The 25,761-nt window shown below is 41.5% G+C and overlaps 1 protein-coding gene and 1 long non-coding RNA gene across 5 annotated transcripts in view; both read right to left on the bottom strand.

The window, feature by feature from the left end:
• LRRC8D (leucine rich repeat containing 8 VRAC subunit D) overlaps positions 1–25,761 on the bottom strand; it is a 54,096-nt gene that overhangs the window by 5,051 nt on the left and 23,284 nt on the right. The window contains exon 1 of one of the 4 annotated variants that reach the window (XM_072867308.1): positions 274–292. The exons of the other annotated variants lie outside the window; for them this stretch is intronic. The gene's annotated coding sequence lies outside the window, so the exon portion shown is untranslated. Of the gene's footprint in view, positions 1–273; positions 293–25,761 lie in introns of those variants that run through there. 4 annotated transcript variants of the gene reach the window in all.
• Positions 14,737–18,140, bottom strand: LOC140654699 (uncharacterized). The gene is made up of 3 exons (XR_012043497.1): positions 18,117–18,140; positions 16,302–16,377; positions 14,737–14,799 (listed from the first exon to the last, which is right to left on the bottom strand). It is a non-coding gene; the product is annotated as an uncharacterized lncRNA (long non-coding RNA).

Here is a 25,761-nt window from a genome sequence, read left to right as displayed (position 1 = left end):
CCTTACTATTGAGCATCCACACTGCTTACCAGACTGATTGGCTTCTTTCCCTTAAGTACCACTGCACAGCAAAAGTCTTGCAGTTACTCCATGAATATTTGGCACAATTTTTTTAATGTGTTTGGATGTTTTAGTGAGAAACAGTTATCACCTATTCATTGGACCAAATGATACTGTATGAATTTTTTATCCCCAATTAATGAAGAAATAATCCTTCCTCAGAAAGATTGAACCCAGATAACCAAGAAAAAAACCCCCACAACTCTTTCTTACCATAATGGGGAAAATACTGTTTTCAGATTATCATCACAGCCTGGTGATTATAGGAAGCTGGTTAGTCCAGGTAGCACAGGAGCAGGCTGCAAGGCTTTCACTTTAAATTAAACATACGCACTGTGAGATAAAGTGGCAAACTGATTGTGTGAGAACCCAAACCTCTTTGCAGCTTTAAATTGCTTGCTTTGCTTTTTGTTTTGACAAAATCTAGAGGACTCAACTTATCAGCTTTTTCAAAAATAAGCTTCCTGTGCAAGCAGGATGTGGTAAAATCATCATTTTAGCTACTGAACTTGTGACCCAAATTTGCCATTTCTAAAGTCAAATACGCAGCTTGTATGCACACATGGAGTGGGGAAGGAGACAGGATGTACTTTATCACAGAGTCTGGCTCCCTTTGGTTGGGAGAACGGCCTAGCAGAGCACAAGGAGATCAAAGCAGGCAGTATAAAGATGCATCAGATTTATTATTTTTAACTTGTAGCATACCAATTTGTACAGACCTGCACCTTACAAACCCTAAAGGGCAGTGTCACATGCAATGGATATAGAACATGATCGTTTTATTATTTCTAGCCTATGTTTCTCTGAAGAAGATAACAGACATTTCTATATGCAGAACTCAAATATCAGCTACTGCCTATATGGTCAAAGGCATGCGTTAGCCCCTCTCCTTCCCCGCACCAGCACAAGCAGCTCCCATGATCTCAGTCTGCAGGAAAGGCCAGCGGTCGCCGTTACAGAGCCCGGCATGGAGCTCACGATGAATGCGTCTCCTTCGCCACAGGAAGGGATCCGGCCCCTGGCCTCCCATGCTCTCATCCCAGGAGCTTTTACCAGTTTTGCATACCTATCCTGGGATTTGGTGAAGGCAGCCAGACAGGAGAGGGTTTTATCTCACTGCAGCACTCATCTCAGTTGGTGCTCTTGGCACAGTTGCCAAAATGTAAAAGTTAAGGCTCAGTTCCTCAGAGAATGGGCAGAAGGAACTTCCAGCTCTTTCTTTATTTTCCAGTGGGCAAATTAATGTCAAATAATCCTCCTTCATCAGCAACACAAGTTGGCAGGGTCTTACAGTTCTCCCAGCTCCACAAAAGCCTCCTCCCTGCAGCGTGGTTCCTGAGCCTTTCCCCATGCACCTCCCCAGGGCTGTAGTTGCTATAGGAAGTGCTGAAGGACACAGACCAGTAACACACCCCAAAGCTATCAAAGCCTCACAGTGCTTTACTTGAAGTTAGCTACAAACTCCCACTTTCTTTAACGTCTCCCAGCGCTTACCTAGACTGAGTCACAGCATGACTGCTTGCCCTAGAATTGCTACCTTCGACATTTTAAAAACAACCATGTGCAAGAGAATGAGTCATTTGTACTAATGTGAACAGATAGACATAAAAGGACCCTCCTTACTCTTAAGGGACAACTGCCACCTGCCCAGGACAGGAGAGCCACAAAACAGCAGCAGAGGTTTTGGTTTTGTTTTTTTTTTTTTTTTCTGCCTGGATTTTTTTTTTTTTTCCTTTCTTGGAAGCTGTCTGGAAGGGATGCTCTTGCGGATCTCCAGGCTGTTTTCACTGTGGTCTCACCAACCTTGGCAGCCACAAGAACTTCTCATCCACTAGGTTACTAGTGCAATAGTTCAACAGGAGAGCACAGAGGCAAATGCTTAGCAAGGGCAAGTCATGCATGCTTACTACAGCCGTGCCTCTGCACAGAGTGCTATGCAATGCGCAGGGAGGAAGCAGCAAGCAGGATGGGAAGGAGGAATGAGATGACTGCTGTAACAAACGTAGGTAGCTGCTACTGCTTGTTCCTCTGGGGCTAGCCTTTCCCTCAACTTTGCACTAGCTAATTATGTGGGAAGTTACTTCATTGCAGTTTGGGGCATAACCTGCAGAATTCCTTTCGCAGAATGAAGGTGATTTTTTTGCTTCTGCCATGAGAACACGTGGATAAAGCACTGAAACCCAAGCACTGCAGACGTGGCTGCACTAAGCAACTGAAATAATGGAAAAGAAAGAGAGCACAAAGTGGTTCCAGCTAGAGAGTTAGAAAAAACAGTAAAAGAAGCTCAAGCTAAAAAACACCTCTACCAGACCTCTGTCTTGCACACTCACAAAATGATTTCCAAAAAGGTTAGGAGACACAACAGAGCCTGTGTAATCCTCTTTGTGAGGCTGTAGGCAGCGTGGTGTAACAGGAGCTTTACACAGAGAAGTACCACATTCAATGCTCTGAACATGTCTTTTCTTTCAAGTTACTGATACTCACAGAAGAGCTGCTGTTTTGTCAGAGATTAGCAGTTATAAAACACAAAAAACCCCTCTGTGGCATTACTGTCTAACACTGTCTCACAGAAGAGAGGCAGACCTTTTTCCAGCTAGCAAAAATCAATTCCAGGAGCTGAAAACAGGTTTCTGTCCTCACATGTCTAAAATATTTAAATGCTACGAGTCTTAAAAACAAAAATGAAAAACTATAAACCTACACACAGTATAAGACACATTCTGACTGACAGGCTGCAAACAAATTTCATATTTTCTCTCTTAAATCCATCATTACATGTACTGGTGTTTGATTTTATTAAACTAATAACCATAGAAGTTAACTTTTATTTTATTTTTGCTGATGCTTAGAAATCAAACTATTAAGATGTGCTCAGAACAACAGGTCTCTACCGTATTGTAATGTTTTGGGGTTTTCTTTATTCCACGGTTAAATTTAAACTATTTAAAGCTTTTAAAACCTGCTTTTAAAGCCTACTGTCCAGAATATTCTTTGGAGTTAAGACAGTATTTTCTTTGCTAATTTTCACCTCCTTTTAAGGGTGCCGGATTAGGGTTGGGGTTTCATGATAAGCTGCAGTGATGACACAGTAGTGAGGAAAGGAAGAGGAAAGGAAGAGGAAAGGAAGAGGAAAGGAAGAGGAAAGGAAGAGGAAAGGAAGAGGAAAGGAAGAGGAAAGGAAGAGGAAAGGAAGAGGAAAGGAAGAGGAAAGGAAGAGGAAAGGAAGAGGAAAGGAAGAGGAAAGGAAGAGGAAAGGAAGAGGAAAGGAAGAGGAAAGGAAGAGGAAAGGAAGAGGAAAGGAAGAGGAAAGGAAGAGGAAAGGAAGAGGAAAGGAAGAAAAAGAGATGTAAATGCCAGTTTGTGTCTGGCAGGCAGAGCCCGCAACTCCCTGCCATAGGTGGTCTCCCCTCAAGACCGGTGCGTGCTCTATTCACAACCCCGATATAAAAAAGTCTGTAAGCAGGTAGCTTAAACTGAAGAACAAAGTACTATGCAGCTAAAAAGCCAAAATGTCTGATTTCTCATAGTGAAAACATGCATTTCTTTCAGCCCTTTCAAGGGCTTGCAAGGCACCAAATGGACCTTGAGGGTCAGCAGAACATGGGGTTTTGACACAGCGAGATCTAGACCCAAACTAGAAAACTGTGGTTCTTAAAGAGAAATAATTTTTAATTCCCAATATGGAATTTCAGGACAGTCTCCTTTTTAAAATAGCATATTTCAGTTTAGTTTTAATAAGCGCAGATTTTAATTCAAGCCTATGGCAGTATGATCTTTAGGGCTGTACAGCTACACAAAATAAGGAAGACCTTTAATTTTAGCAAATAATCCTTTTTCCTCCCAAACCCTTTTTCTCCAGTTCTGTAACCTGGATGATGCTCTAGGATAACAATAACCTCTCCCAGCTCCATCCATTACCTCCAGCTATCTACTGGGTGCATTCTCGCTCCTGGGGGAAAAAAAAATTATTTAACCTAAACAAATGCAACTGTTCTAAGCACAGCTGTTTCTTGCTACCTTCTAAGATTTTAGGTGGAAAAACTTAAAGTTCTGAAAGCAGCATAGTACTACCTCCCTTTTCATTGCTAATGTGAAATGGAGCTCTAGAACTAAAGCCGCTTTGTTTATTTTGCAGTTATATAAGTTACAGTGAAAACAGAATATAAAAATTGACAATGACAATACAATTGTTCTAAGTTACAAGCCCACGTTAAATCAGCAAGGGTAAGAACTAATTTCATAAATCATACTTCTTACCCAATTATAATCCTTTCATTAGTCTTAAAGAAAAACTATTATAGAAAGAACTCAGAATGCGATTAACCTGGTGAATTTTTCTGACATATTTCAGACTGTAAATGCTGAAATACAAAGTGGACACACTGGGGTTGTTTCCTAAGAAACTGTTCTAGCTTAAATACAGAAGTTAGAGGAAAAGGAAGCAGCAGATTGGTATGTCACTAATGTTTATTTACATCCTACTTCTTCCTGTACTTACTGATAAAAACTTCATCTGTCTGCCCCTGTAATTCACTGGCCCTCCTGTTTTAAAAGCATATTTAAAGTTAAAGCAAATTCAAAGTTAGAACAAACAAATAAAAAGAGAATTGTAGCACATGAACCTCTCATTTTACTTTCAGGTTCCCAAGACTCCAAACAAGCCCACTTTGTTTCAGGAAACAAAAAGATTCTTGAATTAGCCTTGTCACCACAACTGGTCAAGAATTTCCTAAAACAAAACAAAAAAACCCCAAAACCTGACTAACCACCCCATTTCTAGTTGAAAAGAAAGAGTGCTATCATGAACAAAATTGTTTTCTCCCTTCCCACAGGAAATTAAGGAGAATAAAAGTTTTCCCATAACTAAAAGGCTTTGCTAGCTTGCTTTTGATCAAATGACCATAGGTTTAAATTTATTTCCACTGTATATTTTACTCTCTCTTTCCACCAACCATTTCTACTTCCTTTGTTTTTCTACTTCTGCAATATCCTATTAAGGCAGGCCATTAGACCTTAATGTGATAAGAATGGATTATGAGATTCCTCTTAGCCAGGACGCTGCGAATATCAATTGTTCCACAGACAATCTGCAAAGATCAAAAAGATGGCACCGTCCTTTTTTTTTTCCTTCCTCACAGAACCAAGTGTAAGGAACCCCAGAGCCCTTGTAAAATTACGCATAAAGACACTGAGAAAAGAATGAATGCATGCATTCCGACATACAGACACATTCATCGCCTGCATGGGTTATTCAGTTTCTGAGATTAAGAGAAGTTTAAAACAAACTGAAGGAGGTTTAACCAAAACACCAGTAGGCTTTGCGATCTAGTAATGGAGGGAAATTGTCCCTGCTACTGTAGCTGGGAATATTACAACTATTCCTAGCCCAGTTTGCAGCTCCTGGTATGGTGGCTGAGGCACTGCCTCTGGATAGCTGTAGAGAAGCAGCAGCCCATTTGAAAAAGAGGAGTTAACAGAGTTAGAGGAGTTCTTAAGAACTTAACTCTGCTGCTTTATTCCACAGGGGATTATTGTGCTTTGCTCTACCTGACCCGACTGAAGTTACAAACCCAGTTTTAGGTACAACTATGACTACCGCTTCTCTTCTCAAGCATCCTACAAATCAAACCCTCAAATGCAGCTAAGAATGGATTTGCGTGTTGAGTGCCCCTATTGCCTGAAAAGCCCAGGAAACATTCCACAATAAAATACAACACATGTATTCTTAAATAGGTATTTTTATAGTGTTTCTCTACTATATGAAATGCTTTGCTACTTCTTCAGCAACAGAAGGTATTGCAGAACATTAACTAACACCAGAACGCAAGGACTACAGTGCAGCTTATGGTATCAGATATTTCCTGATTAGTGCTTTTGTCTCAGGAACATCAGAAACATTTAACTTAAGAACCTGCATGGAAAACGTTTTCCATTTTTTTCCCCCACCAAATTAGAATGACAAGAATTCCCACTCCCTATTTCTTCCCTAAACATCTGACAGCAACGAAATCTACCAGTTTTAGATCAATCCGCAAGATCTGGGTTGGTTTGTTTTTGTTTGGCCATCCCTTGACTGAGCAAATTGTTATTTGTTTGGCCTGTTTGATATTCCAGGCTAAGCAGATTTCTATGGGATGGGATATTTATCTGATTTGACTTTCTTAAAGTTAATTGCATGTCACCCTGAAGGTAGTATTTTAGAGATGGTGTACCACAAGATGCTCTGTGGGCGTAATGGATGATAACTGAATAAGGAGAAAGCAATGAACACAAAGCTGAAAGGAGATTTCCTATAGAGAAAAACATTCCAACTAAGGAACAAGAGTTCCACAATAGCTTTTAATTATAACTAAATCTCATTATATAAATATATATGGTAAAATATGATGCTATAACATACTTACATGATTAAGGAGGATAATTAGCACCACTCATACGTTATTTGAGAAACAAAAAAACCAAACAAAACCCCCCACAACTAACCCATCTCCCCAACTCCCCCATCCCACTGCCCAAATTGCACAGCTGTAATTTTGGACTTTCCCTTGAAGGGAATATATACTCTCTGATATAGACTGTAAATAAATTCCCCAACTAGGGAATCATCATCTTCATGAACAACATTAACCTGACTGACAGTAATTCGGTAAACAAAAAATTATCAAAATCTAATTTCTCTCAGACTGCATACAGAAATATTAGGCTTCAGTAAGTTGGAGACAAAAATAAGATTCTTGCTTTATATAATGAATATCATATTAGTACCCATTTACAAAAATTAAATCTATAAAAAGCTTTTTTCTTTTTTTTAATCTTCAAAAATTCTGCCCTTCAAAGCTGGGCTTTTTCAGGTTGTATAACACTCTAACCTACTTTTGGATCCTGCTATTTAAGTGTTTACACTGAATCTTCCTTGTTTACCAGCTCTTTGAAGGTCTAGTGCTATACACCACTCCTACAGAGATGGTTTTGTAATCAATGTGATATTTAAAAAGCAGTATTAGCAGCCATCATTTCCCTAACAATAAACTCTCGAATCATACCTCATTCTTGCCTTGCTGTGAATGACCGGAGAGGTCTGTTTAAGGATGACTTTCAAAACAGGAGCCCACTGTTGTACTTCTGACTAGCTCCCCAAAGCACTCAAAGATTATTAACACAATTAACTCTGCGTTGGCCACACGCAAATCCACAGAGCACAGAAAATGAGCAACTTCCCACTTTGCCAACTGCAGTACTCCCGAGTCATGCCTTTATGAGGGGGCTGTTTTGACCAAAAGTACAAGCTTCAGTTTTTATTCACATTTATCCCCAGGCTTCAGAGTGTGGTGCAGGTGCTCAGTATCTCTCAGAATATGACTTGTCAGTTTTTAACCTTGAAAAGCTCAGAGAGATCCTAAGCTGAATGTTCAGCAACACTTCTCCATCCTCTCTTTGTGCAAGTTAGTAGCATCAGAGACCATAAAGGGTGTGAGAGAAGAGATGGGAGAAGGAAACAAGAGTGGAGAGGAAAGTGGTCCTTGAGCATCCCTCTGCATGGGTGTCTGTAGCTGGTACAGAGCTCAGTATTGTAACTATATGCGTTACAGTTCAAGTCAGTTAACCACGTGATTTTACAGTTATAAAACAAACCACCTAGCAAGGCAACACGCAAGACACCAAGAGAGATGACTAATGAGACCAGACCCCAGCAGGGGTAAATACTGAACTTATGTTTTTCATATCTGTAAGTAACAGTCCATGAATGCACAGGCATTTCACAGCCCATTCCTCTCAGGAAAAACATGAATCTTGCCTAGCACAACTGCCTGAACAGAAATCCTACAGCAGAGTAACAAGGACCTTGCAGATGAAGGGAAAGAACATGGAATCATAGAATCATTAAGGTTGGAAAAGACCTTTAAGATCATAGAGTCCAACCCTTAACCTAGCACTGCCAAGTCCACCACTACACCATGTCCCTAAGCACCACATCTGCACGTCTTTTGAATACCTCCAGGGATGGTGACTCCGCCACTTCCCTGGGCAGCCTGTTCCAATGCTTGACAAACCTTTCGGTGAAGAAATTTTTCCTAATATCCAATCTAAACCTCCCCTGGCACAACCTGAGGTCATTTCCTCTTGTCCTATTGCTTGTTACCTGGGAGAAGAGACCGACCCCCACCTCGCTACAGCCTCCTTTCAGGCAGTTGTAGAGAGTGATAAGGTCTCCCCTCAGCCTCCTTTTCTCCAGGCTAAACAACCTCAGTTCCCTCAGCCGCTCCTCATCAGACTTGTGCTCTACACCCTTCACCAGCTTCGTTGCCCTTCTCTGGACACGCTCCAGCACCTCAATGCCTCTCTTGTAGCAAGGGGCCCAAAACTGAACACTGTATTCAAGGTGCAGCCTCACCAGCGCTGAGTACAGGGGCACAATCGCTTCCCTAGTCCTGCTGGACACACTGTTTGATACAAGCCAGGATGCTACTGGCCTTCTTGGCCACCTGGGCACATATTCATTCAGCTGGCTGTTGACCAATATCCCCAGGTCCGTCTCTGCTGGGCAGCTTTCCAGCCACTCTTCCCCAAGCCTGTAGCGTTGCATGGGGTTGCACATCTCTGTGTACCCCAGCACATGCACTCCAAACCTTACTTACTGTTACAACCGCTGTTATTTACACAATACCAATTCACCCTTCTTTTATGTAAGGCAGCACATCACCAGTGATCGAAGTAGCGACGCTAAGGCTGAGTGATCAGATTTCCAACAGCATTTTCTGTTTTACCTAGCCAGACTCAAGCAAAAACTGTGAGCAGACACTTTGTATCTCATTTCACAGAATTCCTAAAACATACCCAAACCAGTAATCTTGAAAAGACGGCCTAACCAGTGTGTGCAAGACCCCCAGTTTAACACTAAGCACTTTTACTCAAGTACAGACACAACTGAAAGTTACTGCAGTTGATTCAACCTGTGCTGACATGGACGTATAATGCAATTAAAAGTTACACCATCCAATAAACTCTAACAGCTGCTTGTGCTCAAGTGTTAAACATTTAATCCCTTTGCCATTTCGAAATCTGCTGTTCCCCTGTCTTTTAGCCAGTGATGTTTCTGCAGTGTTTTCACGACTGCTATCAGAAGTACACAAACACACAGTAAACATCTGGCACTTCTACTGACCAGAGCACTTTGGGAATTTATCAAGATGCAAAAGCAAGCTGCACCAAAATAAAAGCACATCTGGTAACTCTAGTCCCTAGAGGCCGCTTTTTACCACTAAAAAAACCCCAGTGATACAATTTCTAAAAAAATTAAAAGGATTGGAAGAGAAAAAGGAAAAAAATATAACAAAATTATATTTCCTTTTTAGTTTATAAATCTGAAAAACAGAACAGTTAAAAATGGTTTAGATCCCAACATGTTATTTATGTAAAAGCAAATTTAAATAAGTCCACATGGCTACAAAGACTGTTATATGAGATAGCTTGATCTCAGGTAGAGATGGCACTCGGCGACTCATGCAATTCCTCTGAAAAATACTCCTTTCTGATCCACAGCCACACACGCTGCCAGTCTCTGTCTCATCTTGTTCTGGATTCACTTGGAACTGGGGCAACTTCAAAAGCAGTAAGAAATTGAACTTGGCATAGAGCTGCTAGTTCAGTGATTTTAAGCCACAGAATGTAAACATACAAATCTTATTACAGGATATATTAGTACCTTTAACTACACACCCTAAACATACCTAAAGAATAGGAAGGAGTGCCTACCAAAGAAAAGAAGAAATGTGTCGCTGAAGTTCACATTGCTGTAGGTTTTCATAGCCCCTCTTAAGGGCAAAATGACCTCTCCACCCTAACTCATGGTACTAAAGTCTAGGATTACTTAATTTCTAAACTGTACTCCCATCAGAATGGAAGCAGGTTTACTGAGTAACTAAAGTAACTTGTTTTCAGTGAATACTTTCCTTCTTTTTATTTTTAATGGACATGTCAGCAACCTTGCACTGGAACATTTACAGCATCCTCACGGAGATCTAGAGCCAAGAGCAGACAAAAAGTTCCTTTAACTAAAGAACAGGCTCCATTGTTCCCTACCTGAGCTGGTTCATCTCTTCAGACAGAACAGCAAACACAGTCACTCTCACTGGGTTACACATTAAACAGAAGTTTCATATAGAAGATTTGCACACATATGAGCTACTGTATTTTCAAGTACATGCAGTGACAATTCCATTACACCCATTAGCTAAAAGTCGTCTAGGAAAGGTCACACAAATTAAAAAATTAAAACAACAAAAGCAAATTAAACACACACACACAAAACCCACCAAAAAGTACCAGCAACACAAGAAGCTACATGTAAACACTAGCCTCCTACTCGCACATCAGATTTCCTCTATTTCTGCCAAGATCTTTTCCGTGACAAGAGCAGTAGGAAGGTGCATCAAGCGCAGCTGAGAATCAGGATACAATAAAGCACACTTTAATTCCACCTTTCCTTTTACCCACTATGCCAACATAGAGCTACCTTGATAAAAAAAAAAAAGGCAAGTTTACAGCTCAATAAATAGGCTGCACCCTCAGTTTTCAAATACACAGTCTCTCCAACTCTTTATGGGACAATAATCAAACTATGTTCCTACTTAAATGTCACACAGCTTCTTTCCTCCCCAGGAGGAGGGGAGACTTCCTCACTCAAGCCAAGGACTAGCTGTCACAGAAACTACTCAAGATAACTGCTGAGCAGCCTCCGACACCTCTCCCACCATCCTGTCTCCCCCCACCCTGGGTAGACACCGCACAACAGATAGCCTGCTCCCAACCCTACCTGCTCTTTATCAAGCAAAGAGATCTTCTATGCTTCAGACATCCTGCCAGATGGGTAACAACGATGACTTCTCTCGTAAAACTCTGATCAACAGATGAAGGATGACTTATTAATGTTACCACATTCCTGCCAAGCTTCCAATAGCTGAATCTCCAGTGGTTTCATGCCAGGAAAAATGCCTGCAGCTGAAGCATTTATCCTCAAAGGGATTTATTTAAGTTTACTATATTTCTTTTTCCTCTTCTAAACTTAAGCTGCTTTCTATAAGAGGTAAGCTATTTACTTTGTCCATCTAGTCCCATAATTGTTTGGTTCAGGGTGTGTACTTCAATCTCAGTACTTAAGCATAAAAAGGAATTACGCTACAACACATATTTTGGAGGGTGTTTTGAAATTTTGCTGATGAGTTCAGATCACCTCCTTCCTTTTTATGCTGTATTTTCTCAAAACCCCTTTCAAAAGATTGCCTTAAGAATAGAATGTTCCAAAAGACTTGCTGTCTTCCCTGAGACTGCAGCATTCCTGCTCTAACAAGCAAGCTTCCAGCTCTGCAAAAAGGTTCAGTAAGGCTCAGTTGTGTTGCTTGCTGCCATTCATCAGCACCAACAGATCCATACAGCCTCCAATTTAAATATTTACTATTGCTAAATTTGTATTATGATTTGACCCAAATGCTCCAGCTGGAATTGTAACCTCTGCACTGAGGGCTCTCCAGCAGGGAGTGGGCAGACAACCCTTGCCCCTGAAGGCTTACAATCTAAAAGTGATTATTTGTTAGGCAATGACAAGCATGTCTGTGGCCGTAAAATTCAAAGCAAAAAAACAAAACCCATCAGCCTTTCAGAAAAAGATTTAAAAAGTGTGATAGCAGCGTGATTAAAAGTATAATCAAACTTAACATTTTAATGTGCTGCTATCTTTGAAAAGGCTTAACATTATGTCCAGATAAATCCATTTACAGTCACAGCATTCCTATATACTTAGCTGTACTCCTACCCACTGGTTTGAGGATGATGCTATCTCAAAAGTAAGGCACTAAACATAACAGCTCTTGAAACCCACCTTTCCAGTAAAACAGACAATGAAGCTTTCCTTCCCAGTCAAATCTGTTTTAAAACAGACAATGAAGCTTTCCGAGCATATACTTCACTTCAACTCAAATAAACAAAATAAAAATATAGAAAGGAGACATTTTATTCAATCTCATCTACGGACAGATGCCACTCCTGCTCCAGCACTTATCACCTTGCCATGATTACTACAGCCTTCCCCATGCACTCACAACAACATTTTTGGCAGCCACCTTCACAGACACTCAGTCATGTACCATGTCACTGTCTGTCTGACTTTTACAGCCAGCGTGCTATCTGCTTGGATGGCCAAATGGGGAAATGAGTCCAGAGGCAGTTTTTCTTATTCTGCAGGCAGCTTCCCCTTACCCCAGGTGCTCACCATTTGAACTTGTTTTGGCAAGTTACTCATCACTTAAAGCAGCACAATAGCCACTCCCCAGCTGCTACAGAAATAAAAGGAGAGTTGCCCTCTAACTGGAGGAAAACAAAAGTCAGATTTCCTTGTTGCCATTTTTTCAACACACAGCCAAACGAGGTAATTTTCACATCCTCCAGCAGGCCCTAGTCAGGTCCCCAGGAGGTTCTGTGCAAGCGCTGGTAACCAGCAAGGCAAGTTCAGGACACAGCACTAGCATCATACTGACCGGGGAGAAGGGTCCTCTCCTTCTAAATCATCTTCTAGCCCTTCCACCAGCATGCCAAGATTTCAAAAAACAGAGGAAACGGAAAGTCTGAGCTTGTGCAAGTACATCACCACTGATTTCAGAGTCCTGGCTCTCATTGGGCCTTCCACTGAGCATAATGCAAGGCTTTGAGAAAGAGGTGCAGTCCAGCCCCCCTTGCTGCCCTGGTGTCCTGAGCAGAACAAGGCGGAGACTCAGGACTTGTCCTAAGGCAAATTGTTCTCTAACGTAATTTCCAGCAGTATTTCTATAGGCATGTGTGATGGACAGGGCATCACCTACTCACATACATGAAGCAGGATCAATGCAGCAAATGTTGCTTTTATCTTGTAACAGTGCCAGAAAACACCAGTTCCAGTGCAGCAGTGGTGGTGGGAGACAGGACAACTACAGCGTTCCTCTCCCACAGGCATGCAGAGACCTCCTCGTGCTCCCGAGCAATCAGGTGGCACAGCCCTAAGGGCCTGCAAACACCCCGCTCTGGGAACAGGGTAGCCTGGAGGCAACCTGCAACTATCAGGAGATAGCAGGGATTACTCAAACTCTCGGTTTGCATTTCAAATTGTTGACTCAACACAAAACAAAAACACAAAATGGCCACAAATTGCCCACACAGTGACCTGTATCGCGTCACAGACGAATGCGAGTAATCTTCGATACACCAGATCTATTCATAAGTTTGACTAGCACTATTTTAACAAGAAACTACTCAAGAACGTTAGGACAACTAGCCAACCGCTTTATTTATACATTCCTGTTATCTCATCTGCACACTTGGACTACTGCCTTTGCATGTGGGTGTACAGCAATAATATACATATGACTACATTCCCATAAACCGTCAGTTAAGAGTTTAGGATTTGTCATGGCCAGACCGAAACATGAACCATCCATTTAATTTATTATACAGTTTTGTAACAACCTGTCTTTGACCAAGAATTTTGCCTGCCGAATTATGCCTCAAGTACATTTTTTTTACATAAGACAAATGTTACCAAGGCCCAGAACTCTACGATGGTTTTTGTTCCCTTTTACACTAAACAGCGATTCTAATCTCGGTTTCAAGTTCCTCAAAGGCTAACAATAAAAACCCTTTCTCTTCAACATAAAACCACCAAGCGACTTTGGATTAACAAAGCTTAATTAAATTATTCCTTTAATGCTTCACTGGTTTCAGTTTCCCAAGAACAGACTTGCTTTAGGAAGCCAAAGTGAAGGACCATTCTCTACCCCCATCACAAAGCTTGGGACATCCACACACAGCACCAATTGACCTTGCAGGACAGACCTGAAATGGTGACTTTAAGAAGGCAGGTGATGTGCTACTGCTGTAAGTTCTTGCACACAGACACAGCCATGCTCATGTTCACAGTGAAGCGGCCCTGGATCACAAGGCCTTTGCAGAAATATCGAAGGTGGATCCTTGCTCACCACACATAAGCAGGCACGAGATGGCTGTTATTTTGGGTTTGAAGCCAAGAAAGGGAAGAGCCAGTACAACAGCTGGCTGGCAGTCAGACAGACATCGTTCTTTAGGCTTGCTGGAAAGTTGCAGCCTTGTCCCAAAATAGGGCTAATGGTTTATTGTGCTGCTTGCTCTGTTACAAGTGGCAGAGCTACCGTTGGGTTAAAACATTCTTTATATGACAGACCATTATGGCAATCCTGCTCCTGACTCATTAGGGGCGTCCTCTCTCTGTCTCATCATGCCATGCATCAGATGCCACTACCTTTCACAATACTTGCATTGTATGCTCTATGCTCCTGATGTAGTGCTCAGCTCCTGGGTCTTGGTCAGAGTTCCTTTGTATTCAAACAAACAACAACAAAAAAAGTGATTTTTGGACAAAGAGCTAGACTGTGCTAGCACTTGATATTTATATTGCATAAAAGGTTCAATTTCCTACTCTATATCAAAGCCTTACCACATTATGCATTGTGCAATCCCGTCTCAAAAAGATAACAGCCCAAAAATTCAGTTGAATTGCATCAGATGTCATACTGTATAACACGGCAGAGTGTTTGAGGAAGGCAAAGTTTCAAGCTTGACCAGTTATAAAAGGAAGAACCTTTACATCTATGCTGTGGGCTATAAACAGGAACAAATCTCCTTTTATCTTCTACATTAGCAACGCTTTGACGACAGGAAAAGTCACAAAGTGAAGACATCCTAAAAAAGTTTGCAAGTATTAGCAGTGTGTTGGAATTATTCGTTGTGAATTATTCAAATGGAATTATTCGAATGTAACTATTCTGAAAAGTGATTTAACAAAGATATCATTGAAGGATATAAGTTAGCAGGAAATTTTGCTATTTCCATGTGGGTGTACAATTCACAAATAAAACTATTTCTCTCCAGTTATTGGAACTCTTCCTCAGGGAGCGTAGTGGAGGTTTCCACATACAGTTAATGTGGGGATAACACTTCTTAGTGCTCTCAGACTTATTTGCTGAAGCTGGCCATGTTCACTGATACTTGCTTTGTTAAATTAAGAGAAGCGAATTGTAATAAAGCTTTACTTCCACCCCTAAAGGGAGAAGATGCAACTGGCTGTATATGTACAAGAAACAAACAAAATGAGTAATCATGAAGTGGCTTTAAAACAAAAACAAAACCCCCTTCAAAAATTAACACACTCATGGAGGTAAAGGCCAACAGGCTTAGACTACAAGATCTCAAGTTATATAAATAAGAGCAATAATGCTATTGTGACTCATTTATTAGGGAATCTTTACTGCCTTCAGTTAACAAAAAAAAATAATTGTGTGATGATGGCACATTTGAAATTATCCAGTTACATAAAATGATTTCTTGCTTCTGAGTTGCTGTTTGTGAATAGCTGCAATTTGAATAGAGATCTGAATAAAGATCCTTCTACCCCCTCACTGTAACACAGATTCAAAATGAAAGTTTATTAGCAATGAGCAAAAGCATAAGCAGATTAACATGAAATATTCAAACTTTCCAGGTTCACTTGCATTTAAGCTTTTTAAGTAGGAGCTCTACACCTCTATACTCCAAGGCAAACGTCAGCAAGGAACAATCAATCAGGTTATGTCACCACAGCTACTAACAGTCTTGTCTAGTCCTTCTCTGAGGCAGCTGTCACTGTCAAAGCTACAACAGACTACAGGTCTGATGCTCCAACTCCCTAGGCAAGGTCCCCCTGCCAACTGTAACACCATCTCACCAACCACCACAGGACAAACTATTTCTTCTTAGTAATTTAAGTCACTGAAAACCCACAGGATATAAAACTATAAATTACCACAACCATGTCAAAAACCAACACGACCAAAACATAGCAGCAAAGTGCAGTTAGTTGTCTATAGATGAAAGCCAAGGGATTTCTAGTGTTTTCTTTCCTCTAATGCACAAAACCAAAATGCCAGCAGCACGTTCCTTGGTAGAAACCCAAAGACCACTTAAAAGTCCCCATTTTCAAGATGTCTTAAACTACATAACTTATTTCATTACTTCCCCCCCCCTCAAACAAAGTACAAAAGCAGCTTCAGTTTCCTCTACGATCCCCTTTGACTCTTGGAACTCCTGTGAGCAGACAAGAACACCAAGAGCTATGAACACAGCTTGTAGTTGGCATTAACTGAACATCTTCAATTTATGATTTACAATTGCATTACAAAATGCACATATACACAAATGTGTCTTACGGATCAAGCCATCTTTCCACAGTTAGCAAATGATGCAATTTATTCAGTCATCACAGTCCAGATGAGACCAGTGACACTGTAAGACATAACGCAAGCAATACAATAGCATGTAGTGAAGAACTACTGAAAACTCATTTAACAAATAAAATCCATCTCGTAAAAAAATCCCACGGGAGTCTTTTGCCGCAGTATATCATCTGTGTTTCAGGCTCAGCATTCCAAAATATTTAGCTTTTTCTACAACAAAGAATTTAACTTGTGTTGGAATGACTGCACACAGGGAGAAATATGGCATTCATACAAGAGCCACAAAATACCACACTTACCAACTGTGCTTCTTGATACAGCTCTTAAGAGCTAATTCATAGCATCTATGACTTTAACATTGTATTTTCCTCTGTTCAAAGGTCCAGTATCCCTACTTGATGCTTTGCCAGATTAGTGCTATATTAAGCTAAACAGGCAGCCCAGGGAGGTAGAACTGAGCTGTTACTGTTATCCTTGCACAGAGCTTCAAAGGAAGTCCACTTACTAGTCCCATCTTTGGACCATGAATGGCATGACCACAAAATAACCATTCCCACCTACAAGGACAGAGAGGTTAAAATGCTTGATCTTTTGCATTTGCTCAAAAAACTTTTATTGCAATACCATTCTTCTGATATTCTTGTTTTAAGACTTCCCTCCCTCTCTTTGCAATTCTGCAGATTCCTTTCCACCAAGACCCCTGGACAATGCAAAGATGTGGATCACAAGACACATCCAGGAGCTGACTGGTTTTCTTTGAGCATGTGCATGTGTTTCCCTGTGGACCCAAACAGTGACAAACACAGAAGAACTCTCTGCTCTTCAAGTGACATCTCAGGAGCATACTGAGGTAAACATTGCCAACAAGGCTGAGCAGCTACTCCCAGTGCTTGGGGACAGTGAAAAGGAAGAAGCACTGAAACATCCCTCACAGCCTGTACCTATACCTCCCCGTCAACGATTTTTGCCCATTAGTATCTACCAGATGCAATTGTCATATGAAAATAAAGTCATGGGTGTGCCTGTCTGTGCCTCCATGTAAGGGGGGGGGGGGGGGGGGGGGGAAGGGAGAAGGTAATGAAGATTGAAACATTTGTAGCTCAATTTAAGAACAGAGAGAAGCTTTCTCCAGAACAAGTGTCCAGAGGTAGTTAATAAAGGAAATTGGAGACTTCTGCTTGACAAAAAACACACAGCTAGGCCTTCTTCCTTCCACATCTTAAATCTCTTTGCTCCATTCCATTCCTCTCTCCACTTCTGAAAACATCAATCCTCAAAAATAAAGATGCATTTTCTCTGAAGATCAATTACTTTAAATACAATGGAGGGACACTGTACAAGTATGATCACTGAAAAGCTGAATGCTCAAAACCAGTTTGTTACTCTGATCCGTGTATATTCTGTTTGTAGATCAGCAAGTATGTCCGGCAATCAGAGGCACAATGACACATTTTAGCATGTAGGGTGCGTTCTCCCTTTATCACCACCTCCCCTTTGGATACACACCCTCAGTGTTCCTTCAGCCAGCACTATGCTGCTCCTCATATTAAATTTAGAAACAGACCTCTGAATCACCAGTTCCTGTTGTTGAAAGTAGCTAGAAACAGATGTTACAGCAAAAGAAGTTTCCTAGCAAACAGTTATAGAATAATCTGCCTACTACGTTAGATGCCATTGTTACAAAATCTTTTTAAACCCTAGAACAAGAGGTTTTATAGATTTATATGAAACTAAGTAATTTCATTCCCTGAGGTGTCTAATCCTTCCTAGAATCATATTAATTCTTACCCGTAACGGTTTCATGCAGCAGCGAGTTCCAGAGGTTAATTGTCCACTATAAAAAGAAAAAAAAATCCCACCAAAAGAACCCTCAAAAATGTTGCTTATAAACTCCCTGCTTGTGAGCCCTCTCACTGCACTTACTCCACTCCATTCTACTTTTCCTTGTTACTTCGTCAGATGCACCTTCAAGAAGAGGAACAGAAAAGATCTGAGCTACTACTTTGCAAGAGCAGCACAAAGCTTCCAAAACTGGTCATATGCAAGAAAGATCAGTTCCAGAGAGAGAAGAGCAGAGTTCAGACAGTGCTACACACAAGCTAATCCACCCTGCAGCGAGGAATTACTTCCTAGCATAAGCAGAGTGGAAATGCACCCAAGTTTCCCGGTCTGAGTCCATGAGGAACCATATGCATGGTGAGGAAACTCTTGGCAACCACTTGTGGACTCCAATTTCTTCTGTTGCTCTCAAAATATGTAACAGAGGAACTACGTATCTCAGGCCTAGAGGCACCATCCATGTATATGCCTCACATATATGTATGTATATACATACACACACACACAATATATACTTTCCATCAGAAAGGCCAGCTCATGCTCAATTATTCAGCATGTGAGGAACATTTTGTTTTGCAGGTTTGTATAGTCCCATGTATGAATTACTGAAGCCAGAGGGATACCGCAGACCACTATACTCAATTATTCCTGTATTTAGCCCAGAGGACTACATGTAACTGTAAGCCAAACCTTTGTTTGCCTAACATAACACTTCCAGAAAAGCTTTCAGCCCTGGGAACATTTTGGGTGGAATCCACCACTTTCCTTTGTCATTTATTTGTTCCAGCGCTTATGCTCTCTCACTGTTACAAATGCATGTCTTATTTCCAATTCCCTGATTTCAGCTCCCAGCCATCAGTTCTGTGTTACGCCTGTTTCTGCTAGCCTTTTAGCCTCCAGCGTGCTCTCCTCAGAAGGTGCTTCCCACCAATTATCAAGTCACCCCATTTATCTATCAAGAAACAACAGATCCAGCAACAGAATGAGCTTTTCAGGCTCTCCTTGTGGTACCTGAACACCACCCAGCCTTCAAATACCTCCTCTGACTCTTTTCTGAACTCACTCCCGTTTTCAAGAGCCTGCTCACAACCCCAGAATCATACACAATTCACCTTCTTTTGCCCACTGCCCCTCCTACTTATACACCCAAATTGATACACCTTTTCTGCCCTGCAAGAGGGCAGTCATGTCCAGTTGTTTACTCACTACTGTACCCCCAGGTAGTCTTCTCCCCAAGCTCCTATCCTGTCACTACGTTGAAGTACAACACCTGCAGGCCCCATGATCTTGCATCAGACTATATTAAAATGCACTTTTGATTGATACAGCTCACCAGGATACCCAGATTACTCTGTACAAGCTGCCTTGTCCTCACCTACCATGCTGCCTAGCATGATAGGGCCTGCCAACTGTATCGGTACAGACCCTGGCCTTGTCTCCAGGTACTTGATGAAAAGGTTCAATGGAATCTGGCCTCACCTCAATCCTTAAAACAGATTTCTAGAAGCATTCCCATTTGATAATGATTCACCACCAATGACTAACTTTTAAACATCAGTTAGTCAGTTCTTAATTCGTTTACTTTTGCAATACCACATAGCACTAAAGTGTCAGGACAGGAGTCCCAAAGGGGTATGTCAAAGTCCTAACTGACTACCTCTGCTGTTGCCGAGAAAGGGAACTATAGGTAGCACTTGGAAGGAGCTAGGGAGTAGTAGGGGACCGCAAGGGTTGGACTGTCTCTCTGCCCCTGCATCAGATGCCTGTTGAAGACATAACTTTACTACACCTCATGCAGGTCCCCCCCTCAAGTGAAACTATGTTCGGAAACTATGTTTCCAGCATATCACAATTTTTGCTAAGACACATTTCCCTTTAAGTGATACAGGCCAAAATTACTCTGTCTAATGTTTCATCAATTGAATATTGCATTAACTTCTCCAATATTTTGATGAGGATTAATGTCAAGCTAGCTGGAATATGGTTAAATTGGTCACCCACCCTTCCCTTGTCTACTCTGGCACAGTTAATTTTAAGACTCTCAATACCAAGAGTTATTAAAAATTGTCTGCAGGCCTGCAGACTTTTCAGCAAGCTCTTTAAAACAACGAAGTCATAGCACTGCTGATCTACATATGTCTATCCCTAGAAGGTAATAAACCTTTATTCATTAAGTTGGATTTAATTCTCTGTTGGAATGGCATTCATGGTATCACATTCTGGACCTTGCCAAATACAGAACAGCATTAACAAATATTTCTACTTTTCTTGCATGAGCTACTTATTATCTCCATCTAGTAAGTAGAATTATTTGTTTCCTAACATACTTCAGCTGTAGAAAATATGCAGAGTTAATTCTCTGATTTACTTCCTAACTCCTAATGTGCGCTAATTCTCATGTATCCATTGTCCCCTTAATTACTGTACTTTGTTTTGAAATTTGTAGATGTGTCCTGAAGCCAGAGGGCTATTAGTGTAGTTGTTGTCTTTTTTCTTTAAACCAGAATTTCAGCTTTTGGGCGATTTAGTATCTTCTTAGAGAGATCTGTTTTCCATTCACATTTTTCTTCCTACAGTAACATCAAGTTCTCCGTGATGACAAATATGCTCTTTTGAAACATTAAGTATAATTTCTTTGGGGCTGCTCTCTGTTTGTCCATCCTGTACGTAACTGGGTCACACTCGATGGTCCCATGGCAACCACCAACTTCCAGTTGTGTGATATCAAAGTCCACAGTAGCTGTCTCAGCTGAAGAGCTGAAACAAGAGCTGACCTGCAATGGGCTGAATTTCCAAGGCACTGAACACCTTCCCATGATGCCAACAGGATGTTCAGCATCTCAGAAGCAACAAAATGAAACAGAGTGCATAAAGGGAAACAAGCCTGTGTGTTTGCTGATTAGCCATTTAAGGCATCTCCAAAAAGCATTTAAAAAAAGATCTATATTAATTTATCCTATTCCTTGACTGTAAAGGTAAGGCATTTACCAAGTCACCAATTTGGTGAGTCAACGAGACTGGACAACGAACACATTCAGGCTCCTCCTCATCAGCCTGATCCTCACCCAGGCTGATAGTTTCTGCATACTACCAGCCATCTGCTGCTTGTTTGATGAACAAGGCAAAATGAACTGACCTCAGTCCTATCCCAGTGTGGCACTACCACAGAAACTGCAGTGCTCCTCAGCAGTCTCAACAGAGAAGAAAGGCAGCACAAAGCACACACACTCTGAGCGTAGATACAACATTCCTTATCTGCCTAAGGTGGAACCATCTACGCTCTACCTGGATTTGCACATGCAGTTGATTAAACTTTAGTACAGAATCAGTCCTTAGCTTCTAGGACTAAGTCTTTCACAGCGCAATAAAACTTAATGCATTCAGCAAGAAAACCACAACATTTGGTTTTGTAATTGCCACAATAGTAGGAAAAACATTCAGAACCTTCCAGTTTCACAACTTTATTTAAATAAATATGCTAACTATTCATACACAGTGATCTGTTAAGTATCCTAGAAGCATGGTGGTAGCAGTCTACAGATGTAATTCTGCAGTTCAACATATGATGGACTTTCCCACATAATCAGGAGTCCCACATGGCTCTTGAAGCACATACTTGCATGCATTTAGTTAGAGTAGAAATTCCTTATGACGTTTAGCAAGAGTCTAAATTCAGTAGCTGAAAAGGAAATAACTTGGGTTCTTGCTGTACATCTGCCACTGCAAATTATTTTGCACAACTGAAAATGACTAAGGAAAAATACATAGTTTGGTCATTCCTCCTCTTATTAGAACAGCAAAATGGGAAGGAAAGTGAAGCGGGGGGGAAGACTGCAGCAGTACATGAAAAAGCAAAATGGAGAGCCCTACCCATACCTTCTGCAACAAATTCCCCCTAAATTAGGCAGCAAATATTCAAAACCACCGGTCTGCACAGACAGTTCAGTCTGAAGTGTACACTCCGTGTGCTGGATTCCTCTATCCCCTCCTCTCAGGCTTGAGGTAAACATAACTATGCAGGTTGCCAAAAGCCTCAGATACTAAAACATTCAGCCTTTTTCTACTACCCAGATTTTGCCAAAGTCCTCTGCTTCATAGAAATATCTAAAAAAGCTTTGTATGGGATGGGAAGAATCTCAGTTTGGGCTGGAATTCCAAGATCTGCTGGGAGGCCTCGTACTCCTCTTTAACTTCCTTCATCCTCCTCCCCATCAACTTTGAAAAATCTCACGAGAAATCAGCACCTTTACCGACCTAAGAAGTGCATTCGATTCACTATAAAAGATTAAATATGTGAACTAGAAGTTTCTACTGAAACTCTCAGTCATCACACAGTTAATGACAGCTTTAAGATGCCATAACAGTGTTACAAAGGTCTATTGCAAAGACTAAAGTCAGTTCACATTCCTCTCATAATTTCTGCTTAAGGTTAGCAGAGTCTGAAGGAGTTGCTTGAATATTAAATTCAGATTAAAGTGCAGAGTGACTTTAAAATACAAGTGCTATTCCTGACTAGTAATATTATCTGCATCCACATAAACCCTCCCAAATCCTTAAGAACAGCCTTCCTATATAACATAATCCACTTTGAGGCTTTGTCTGCGTAAGGCACTTTGGATTACTTCTTAAGAGACAAAAACCATACAAATTAAAAAATTGATTGATTAAACTGCTCGAGACCCTCTTCAGACACTCTTTTCCAGAATCAGAGTGACTCTCAATTATTCTGCCTCAGAGATGTAGGGCAGTTAAAGCAATTCACTTTAAATTCACACCTTCAGCTGACTCGAATAATTTCTCAATGGCATGTGAAGACAAGCCCTTAACTCCAGAACCACAGACAGGATTTACTCAGGAGTAACTGTCCAAAATATCTCCCTCGGGAGACAGGCCCAGACAACACAACACATCAGGATGCTGGTTCAACAACAAACCATTCTAAGAAGAATGCCACACAATTACAAAAGCTTGAATTCTGCTAAATAAATTCATGACTGTGTATTTGCCAGGTTTGTTTTAGAGAAGCATTTCCAACAGGCACCTAGCCTTACTTTGAAAAGCCTCTTATTCTGACACAATTTTCCAAGACCCCTCTCCATTCCCTCCCTCCCTCCCTCCCTCCCCATTCCTACCCTTTCTCCACAAGCTGCATCCCCCAGCTGCTCTTTCCCCAAACCCAGCCTGCCGCCCCGACAGCTGACACACGGGGCACAATCTAACACAGAACGTGACAGCCCCTTGTTGTAAGATTTCAAGCATCACCTGAATACAATGCAAAGCAGCCTGGAACAGGAATTGCAGGTTCAGATCCAGCAGAGAGGTGCCTTGACTTCGGAGGCTCCCTCCCCTGCAGCTAGGCTCTCATTGTTTTTTCCTGGGGATACATTTTCAGATCAGAGCCATGGCCTGCTGCAGATACAGATCAGCTCTGCTCATCCCACAGTTCTCTGTCACTGACAAAAAATAGCTCTGGAGGGAGAGGAGGAGGTTTTCAGCTGTTTTCTTCTCCAGTCCTCTCTAGCCATTTCCTCTGTCTTTGTCCTCTCCTTCCAGCTTTTATACCTTGCAATAAGGGAGAAGCCATTTTCTCATGTTCATGGCTTGATGTCAGTGTAACTGTTTTCTTACTGTATGGAGCCAGTAAACCCCCAGATCTGCCTTTAAAACAAATTTAATAGTAGCCACAACGTTCCAACAGCACCTTCAACAACATGATCACCAGCCTTTTCCCTAAGAGCTGAAAGAAGCTGGCATCTTACTTGTTTCCTTACCACAGACAGCCCAGAGAAGCAGCTGGAGCCACACAGGAGTGGTCCGGACAGATGCTTCTACTAGGCACCACTGATACTCTACAGGGTTCAAAAGAACCCCAGGAGAGGGACATTTTCCTAGACATGATCAAAAATAGATGGCTTTAAGATGGCTGGAAAGCATGTAATATTCTAGTCTTCAATTTTCTCATAAACAGTAACTTTATTCTTCCTGAAACATTGATCGACATTTGATCCTGTTACGAACAATTCTGAGGCCTCCCCCACAGAGCATCTAAGCTGCATCACATTAAAGCTGTTCCTTTCTCCTTGCCTCTAGCATATTCCTAACATGTAAACAACTCTGCTGTGCACACAAGCAAAGGCACAGCTAGCTAGCGAAAGCTGCAGCACTAAGGGCACCATAGGAACCCATCCAATCCTAACAACCCATTATTTTCACAGGGCACTGTATTTATTAACTAGAAGCCGACTGCTACTAATGCAAATGTACACGTGAAAAATGATCCCATTAGAAAAGCCGAGAGTATTATTTTTCATGGATATCCATGTTTCACAGGCTTTGTTACCCGCCATAACCCAAACATACAAGAGAAGTCAGTCTGAATGACTGAAGAATTGTGACAAGACTAGGAGACAGGCAAGTGTCAGAAAATCCAAGCAGGCTTACTGTCTGAGGATTTCTCAGTTGATGTGACACCACATGACAAGTAATGTTCTTGTGGCCAAGCCTGAAAACCTATAGGGACTACTTCCAGTTCAGCTTAAAAAAAAAAAAGGGGGGGGGGGGGAGAGAAAAACAAATCTGACTTCTCACCTATTCAGCAGTGAAGTAATTAACAGGAGATACACTGTTACAAAAGTTACCAAAGTTTAATGCAAAGCATTGCCTAGCCACATATTTTGTGTATGTTAACTCTTGCTTTACAGGCTGTGGACCAAGCATACCAGGCGAGCTGCCCTGGCGAACTCTGCTCCTTGGGGCAAGTTTCAACAGCCAGATCCACCCGCTCTGCCACGGAATCCCCTTTCAGCACCATTGCTCAACGCACAATCTCTCTCCTCAGGCGAGTCTGCGAGTAGGAAAAACTAAGGTCTGGAGGAAACACAGGTCATCTCTGACCCCTATCTCATCCGTCCAGAGGTTCTGCAGTGATCCCACAGGAAAAGCAAATGTAACTGCAACTACTTCTGTTTAGGGCCTTCTCTGCATTAGGAGGTTTCCAATGGCAGGAATCCAGAGCGAAGCAGCTCTGGAGTTGTGAACTGAATACAGCTCCACTGCCAGGCTCAAACACCAGGACCTACAGCAGGCCAGGGTGCCTTGGGACATTTCCTTCTGACCAGTGCAGTTGCACAATTTTTTGCCTCTTGGTTAAAAAACAGAGCCCAGTGATTTCTAGCTGTCCTTCTGTCCACACCTACTCTACAAACTGGAGCAAATCAGTCATGTCCCAACACCCACTAGCTTCCTTTGGCTTACTTCACACATTCAAAAATGTCAGACTACAAATTCCAGACCCTGCTTCTTCCTTCCATGACGCAAAGTATCACCCTAGTCACACATATCCTTCTCCCCTCCCACTTCTTGTCAAATTCCACTGCCCATATTGCCACCAAAGCAAGTTTTATCTACTTGAAGCCATGAAATCATCCACTTATTCCCAGCACCCCTCAAGAGCAAACTGTTTTCCTGTCCTCCTCTCTCTACAACCCAGCAGGTGAACATCCACTCAGTCCTGCATATGACATTTACCCAAGGAGGTTTTACTGGAGTAAAACGAGCATTCAAGGAGGTCTAGTTTTATAAATAAAATTGCATA

Source organism: Ciconia boyciana, chromosome 7 (genome assembly GCF_034638445.1).
Source record: "Ciconia boyciana chromosome 7, ASM3463844v1, whole genome shotgun sequence".
Taxonomy (NCBI): Eukaryota; Metazoa; Chordata; class Aves; order Ciconiiformes; family Ciconiidae; genus Ciconia; species Ciconia boyciana.
Note: the sequence above shows the minus strand (reverse complement) of the source record. Positions and strands in the feature narration are given on the sequence as shown.